Source organism: Microtus pennsylvanicus, chromosome 5 (genome assembly GCF_037038515.1).
Source record: "Microtus pennsylvanicus isolate mMicPen1 chromosome 5, mMicPen1.hap1, whole genome shotgun sequence".
In the NCBI taxonomy this organism is placed as follows: domain Eukaryota; kingdom Metazoa; phylum Chordata; class Mammalia; order Rodentia; family Cricetidae; genus Microtus; species Microtus pennsylvanicus.
In genome coordinates this window covers 11,940,717-11,947,484 of record NC_134583.1, presented here as the reverse complement: position 1 = coordinate 11,947,484, position 6,768 = coordinate 11,940,717, and the positions used below count along the sequence as shown (strand labels likewise).

The window sequence follows — 6,768 nt, the reverse complement described above, 5'->3', positions numbered from 1 at the left end:
ATAGCCACAAACAGCATAAAATATCTTGGGGTAACTCTAACCAAGAAAGTGAAAGATCTATTTGACAAGAACTTTAAGTCATTGAAGAAAGAAATTGAGCAGTATACCAGAAAATGGAAGGACCTCCCTTGCTGTTGGATTGGGAGGATCAACATAGTAAAAATGGCAATTCTACCAAAGGCAATTTATAGATTCAATGCAATCCCCATCAAGGTCCCATCAAAATTCTTCACAGACCTTGAGAGGACAATAATCAACTTTATATGGAAAAACAAATAACCCAGGATAGCCAAAACAATCCTATACAATAAAGGATCTTCTGGAGGCATTACCATCACTGACTTCAAACTCTATTACAGAGCTACAGTAATGAAAACAGTGTGGTACTGGCATAAAAACAGAGAAGTCGACCAATGGAATCCTATAGAAGACCCAGATTTTAACCCACAATCCTATGAACACCTCATTTTTGATAAAGGAGCCAAAAGTATACAATGGAAGAATGAAAGCATCTTTAACAAATGGTGCTGACACAACTAAATGTCAACCTGTAGAAGAGTGAAAATAGACCCATATCTATCAACATGAACAAAACTCAAGTCCAAATGGATTAAAGACCTCACTATCAGTCAGAACACACTGAATCTGATAGAAGAGAAAGTGGGAAGTACCCTACAAGAGATTGGCACAGGAGATCACTTCCTAGGTATAACCCCAGCAGCACAGACATTAAGGGCAACATTGAATAAATGGGACCTACTAAAACTGAGAAGCTTCAGTAAAGCAAAAGACACTGTCACTAAGACAAAAAGGCAACCTACTGACTGGGAGAAGATCTTCAGCAACCCCGCAACAGACAAAGGTCTGATCTCCAAAATATATAGAGAACTCAAGAAACTAGACTTTTAAATGCTAATTAACCCAATTAAAAAATGGGGCACTGAACTGAACAGAGAATTCTCAACAGAAAAAGTTCAAAGGCTAAAAGACACTTAAGGTCATGCTCAACCTCCTTAGCGATCAGGGAAATGCAAATCAAAACAACTTTGAGATATCATCTTACACCTGTCAGAATGGCTAAAATCAAAAACACCCATGATAACCTTTGCTGGAGAGGCTGTGGAGGAAGGGGTACACTTATCCATGGCTGGTGGGAATGCAATCTTTTGCAACCACTTTGGAAATCAGTGTTTCGGTTTCTCAGGAAATTCGGGATCAACCTATCCCTGGACCTAGCCATACCACTCTTGGGAATATACCCAAGAGATGCCCTATCATATGACAAATGCATTTGTTCAACTATATATTCATAGAAGTATTATTTGTAATAGCCAGATCCTGGAAACAACCTAGATGTCCTTCAATGGAAGAATGGATGAAGAAAGTGTGGAATATATACACATTAGAGTACTACACTGCGGTAAAAAACAATGACTTCTCGAATTTTGCATGCAAATGGATGGAAATAGAAAACACTATCCTGAGTGAGGTAACCCAGACCCAAAAAGAGGAACAAGGGATATACTCACTCATAATTGGGTTCTAGCCATAAATAAGGGTCAAAGAGTCTACAGTTGGTGAACTTAAAGAAGCTAAATAAGAAGGTGAACCCAAGGAAAAACATATAGGTATCCTCTTGCCTATGGGAAGTAGACAAAATTGCCGGGGAAAAAAGTGGGATCTTGGGGATGGGGTGGGTTGGGGGTAAGGGGAGATGGGGAGAGAAAAGTGAGAAGGGGAGGATGGGGAGAACTTGGGGAAACAGGATTACTGGGATAAAGGAAGGCTCCATAGAGGAGCACGGAACCACAATTCTTAGTTAAGGGAGCCACCTTTGGGCTGGCAAGAGACTTGAACCTAGCGTGGCTCCCAGGAGCCCAAGGAGATGTTCTCAGTTAGTTCCTTGGGCAGATGAGGACAGGGAACCTGAAATGACTCTATCCTATAGCAATACTGATGAATATCTTGCATATCACCATAGAACCTTCATCTGGTGATGGATGGAGATTGAGACAGAGACCCACACTGGAGCACTGGACTGAGCTCCCAAGGTCCCAATGAGGAGCAGAAGGAGGGAGAAGATGAGCAAGGAAGTCAGGACCACGAGGGGTGTACCCACCCACTGAGACATTGGGGCTGATCTATTGGGAGCTCACCAAGGCCAGCTGGACTGTGACTGAAAAAACATGGGTTAAAACTGGACTCTCTGAACATGGCGAACAATGAGGGCTGATGAGAAGCCAAGGACAATGGTATGGGGTTATGATCCTACTTCATGTTCTGGCTGTGTGGGAGCCTAGCCAGTTTGGATGTTCACCTTCCTAGACATGGACGGAGTGGGGAGGACCTTGGACTTTCCACAGGGCAGGGAAACCTGACTGCTCTTCAGACTGGCTAGGGAGGGGGAGAGGAGTGGGGGGAGGTGGAGAAGGTTGGGAGGAGGGTGAGGGGAATGGGAAGCTGGGAGGAGGGTGAAACTTTTTTTTTCCTTTTCTCAATAAAATAATTTTTGTAGTCAAAAATTAAAGAAACACAATAATAAAAAATAAATAAATAAATGACAGAGACAACCAGCTACCTTAGCAGTCACTCAAAATCTCAATTGCAATGTTCACCCAACTAACTTTGGCTAAGGCCTATATTATCTGAAAAACCATTTTCAGAGGCAGGAAAATTTGAAAAACCATATTACCCTGTCATGGCAAAGTTTGCAGGATTTTTGCTTTTATCCTGCTTGTCCAATCTGGACACTGCATTTTGTCATTGGTTGAGGCAATGGCAGTTCTTTGCCCAAAGGCCACTTTTGCCAAAAAAAAAAAGCAAGGCCGCTGCCGCCGCCTCCGCCTCTGACTTGGTGATTTGTCCAATCTTTGACCACCATATCCCACCCCAAGATGCTTCTCTGCACTACCAGTGCCCACAAGCTTGAGACTGTTTATGACCATAAGTTTCTCAAGATGTCTATCAAAGAATCTTGTGAGAAAGAAGAAAAGTCTCAGAAAAAACAGACTACCTCTTCAACTTTTATTGAGGACAAGGAGGGAGAAATCTCAGCAGGCTCTATTAGTTCAGCACACTGTATTAAACCTATTTCAGCCAAGAAGAGAAAACTGAAATCAGATGATACAGACGTTGTATACTATAATACAAACAGAAAACAAGGTTTGAAAAGATCGAATGTAGAAGTTGACACACCCAGAAAGAGACCAAAATTCAGTTCTTCACTGAAGGACCTACTAAACTCCAAGTAACATCATATTCAAATAACAATCAAGTTACTTCACAGAGTTGTTCATCAAATGGAACTAAAGATACTAAACTTAAAGATAGTAAATTGACAAATATGGGAAGTAAGCTTGATTATGAAATAAAAAAACATCACAGCTTTAAAATTACCAAAGATACGAAATCTAAAGCTGAAGGCTGGACAAAGGAAAAGAATTGGCCTCATTCACTTATTCAAGAGAATATGAAAGAAGTCAAGAAAGAAAAGAACAGTAAACTCAGAGACAGTTCTGAAGAATTAGAGAAATATAAGAAAAATCAGCTTCCTCAGAATTATAATTTCAACAATATAATCAAGGAACCGTTTGACTCTGGAAGGAAGAAGATCAGCTTCAAAATTCCCAAAAAGCCCTCTGGTGCCATCCAGAAGCTTGTAAAAGGAAACGTCTTCAGTGTAGATTCTAGAAAATCAAAGAATAAGCAGGAAAAAAAGGAGTGCTTGAAAAGTTCCCAGACATCATTGGATTTGACCAGGCACAAAGCTGGAAACTTGTTTTCAGCTTCCACATGTAAGCAGACTGTCTGTGAGGGGGAAAGAAAAGACCTTCATGAGCATCCAGAAGTTAATAGTTCAGATTCTAAGGAAAACCGTACCCAGAATTTTGAAACACCATGTTCTTCAGTGTCGTCTGAGAACATCCAAGATACAGATGAAGAGATGCAGATAGTAGAAGAGCTCCATGCTGCACGTGTGGGAAAAAGTGTGCATTTACCTGTGGTTCCACCTTCCAGAGAATTAATGAGTATGGAAATTGACTTGGTGGAAGATGATGTGCATTCTTCTGCTGTAAATACTGCCACAGACAAAAAGCTTCTAATTGTTATTGACACAAATATTCTGATGAATCATCTCAAATTTGTTAAAATTTTGAAGACTACAGAGATACCAGGCTTTGACACACTTGTGTTAATAATTCCCTGGGTGGTTGTGCAAGAGCTAGATCGCATGAAGGCAGGAAAATTACTAAAACATGTCCAGCACAAAGTTGTGCCTGCAATTCACTTCATCAACGAAAGTCTCAGAAGTCAAGATAGAAAGCTGTGGGGTCAGTCATTACAACTGGCATCCCAAAAACTTTATGGATTGAGTGATGAGAACAATGATGATCGAGTATTAAAATGCTGTCTGCAGTACCAGGAATTATTTCCATATTCTCTTGTTATCCTGTGCACGGATGATAGAAATTTAAGAAGTAAAGGACTGATAAGTGGTGTGAAGTCACTCAGTAAAGAAGAATTGGATGCAGAGATAGTATCTTTAGCTCTGAACACAAGTGTGTGTCCTCAGCCTTGTATTTCTAAGCAACCACTGAAAGCAGAAACAGCACCTGTACAGGAGACATCTAAGGAAGAATCTACAAATTCTGGACTGTCCATTGTGCTTGAGCACATTATATGTGATTTTGAAAAATCTCTTGGAACAGCTTTATCTTCAATATTAGAAACAGAAATGAAAATTGCTTTTGGAAATCTTTGGATGGAGTGCTTTAAAAAACATTGGCTGGCTGTATTTGGATTAGTTGTGGAAAATAATTTGCTGTTAACTATTGAGAGCCTATATGAAAATCTCTTGAAAGCTAATAATGCAGTGGATTTTAAAACAGTAAAATTCCTGCTTCAGGATTCTAAAAGTTTGTTACATGCCTTCAGTACAAGGTCAAATTATGATGGCATTCTTCCACAGACCTTTGCGCAAGTAAACAAACTACTTCAAGTACTTGCAGAGGTCAAGACAAAACTGAAGCCAGATTCTTCAGAAAGCACAGTGAATAAAAAGCAGAAAGACACTTCTTTGGTGAAGCTTCATAACCAAGACGTCACTGTTTTCTCGGATTCTCCCCTTCCCCAGTTCACTAGGCATCAAGAAATATGGTCTATCCTGGAGAATGTTTGGACTTCAATATATCAGAACAGCACAGATGTATTTCAGACACTGGACTCAAGTTCAACTCTGACCACTTCAAAAATAGCATCATTTGAAGAAGCATTTATATATCTTCAAAAGTTAATGGCAGCTGTAAAGGATATTCTTGAAGGAATTCAAAGAATTTTAGCTCCTAATAGTAATTTTCAAGATGTTGAGACTCTCTATAACTTCCTAGTCAAGTATGAGGTAAACAAAAATGTCAGATTTACTGCCCAGGAACTTTATGATTGTGTTTCTCAGACTGAGTATCGGGAAAAATTAACCATTGGATGCCGCCAACTGATTGAGATGGAATATACCATGCAGCAGTGTCATGCATCTGTCTGTATGGAAGCCAAAAACAGAGGATGGTATGAAGACATGTTCAACAACAGGACTTAAGTTCTTGGGAGGAATGACATCTATCATTATGAGTAACCCAGTAACTTTCAAACTGGTTGCTTTGTTGAACCAAATGTAGGATAATTACAAAAAAATCTTTCACAGAAAAGAAAAAAGTTTTATTGACCATCTCATTGAATCCAATGTAGGGTAAACTGTAGACCCAGCTCTTCTGGAATTGACAATACTTCCTACCTCTAAAGAGAAGAGAGCCATCATCTTAGTGTTCCTGAGGCAGGAATCACTGTGACATGATGGCAGCCCAGCCTTAGCATCTCTCCTCTGAATGTGGGCATGTGACCAGACACTGCCAAGCCCTAGATTGAAGACATGACCATGCTACAACATTCCATGAATGGGCTGTTTTCATGAACAAACTGCCATTTCTATAAAACTGGTGGGAACCCACCACCACCTTCAGGGATATGAAGTAGAATTTTGATCTAGCACCTTCTCCTCTGTAGCTGCTTTGAGGGCTGTGTCATTTTTCTGTGCATTTCCAATGGGGGAAGAACCTCCTCTGAGGTTGCCCCTTAAATATGAAGCAGTATAGATTTGGGGAATTAGATGGCAGTGGCTGCTCTTTGCCCCTACCTAAAACTCAAGTGTTTAATTAACTTAGTTATACATTAAGTTGGAAATCCTTGTTTACTGAAGTGTATTATGTTTTTGTTAATATATTAGATTAAGTCAAATTTGATATTCTATAATAAATGTTTATTTTAAGTAACAATAAAAAAAAAAAAAAGCAAGCTCCTAGTGGAGTGTCTTTGGTATCCAGATTTCTCTCAAGAATAGATTGGAGCTGCCAGGAGGAATCGTGTCTTATGCCAACAGAATCCTAAGTCATTTAAATGCCATATTCTACAGTTCTTTGAAATGGTTGAAGATTAATTATCTATGCAGAATACAATCTCTATGCATCTAAAACACCTGGTTAGTCTAATTATAAGTATGACAAACATGAATGACTATTGACCTATAATTCTTAATATCTACATCGCTTCATATTAAAAAATTAAACAAGCTTTAAATAAATGTACCACAAATGAGGACAATGACCTCAAATACAAACAATATATAAATATCTTGATCACAGGTAAGAAATGTGTATTACAATATGATAAATATATCCTAAAATTGTATCAATATATGAAATATATTAAGCAGAGGTA

General features: G+C 39.1%; 1 pseudogene; it reads left to right on the top strand.

Annotated features, from left to right (window-relative positions):
• The first annotated feature begins 2,830 nt into the window (after nt 1-2,830).
• LOC142849331 (transcriptional protein SWT1 pseudogene) lies at nt 2,831-6,313 on the top strand (annotated as a pseudogene).
• Nucleotides 6,314-6,768: the final 455 nt, after the last annotated feature.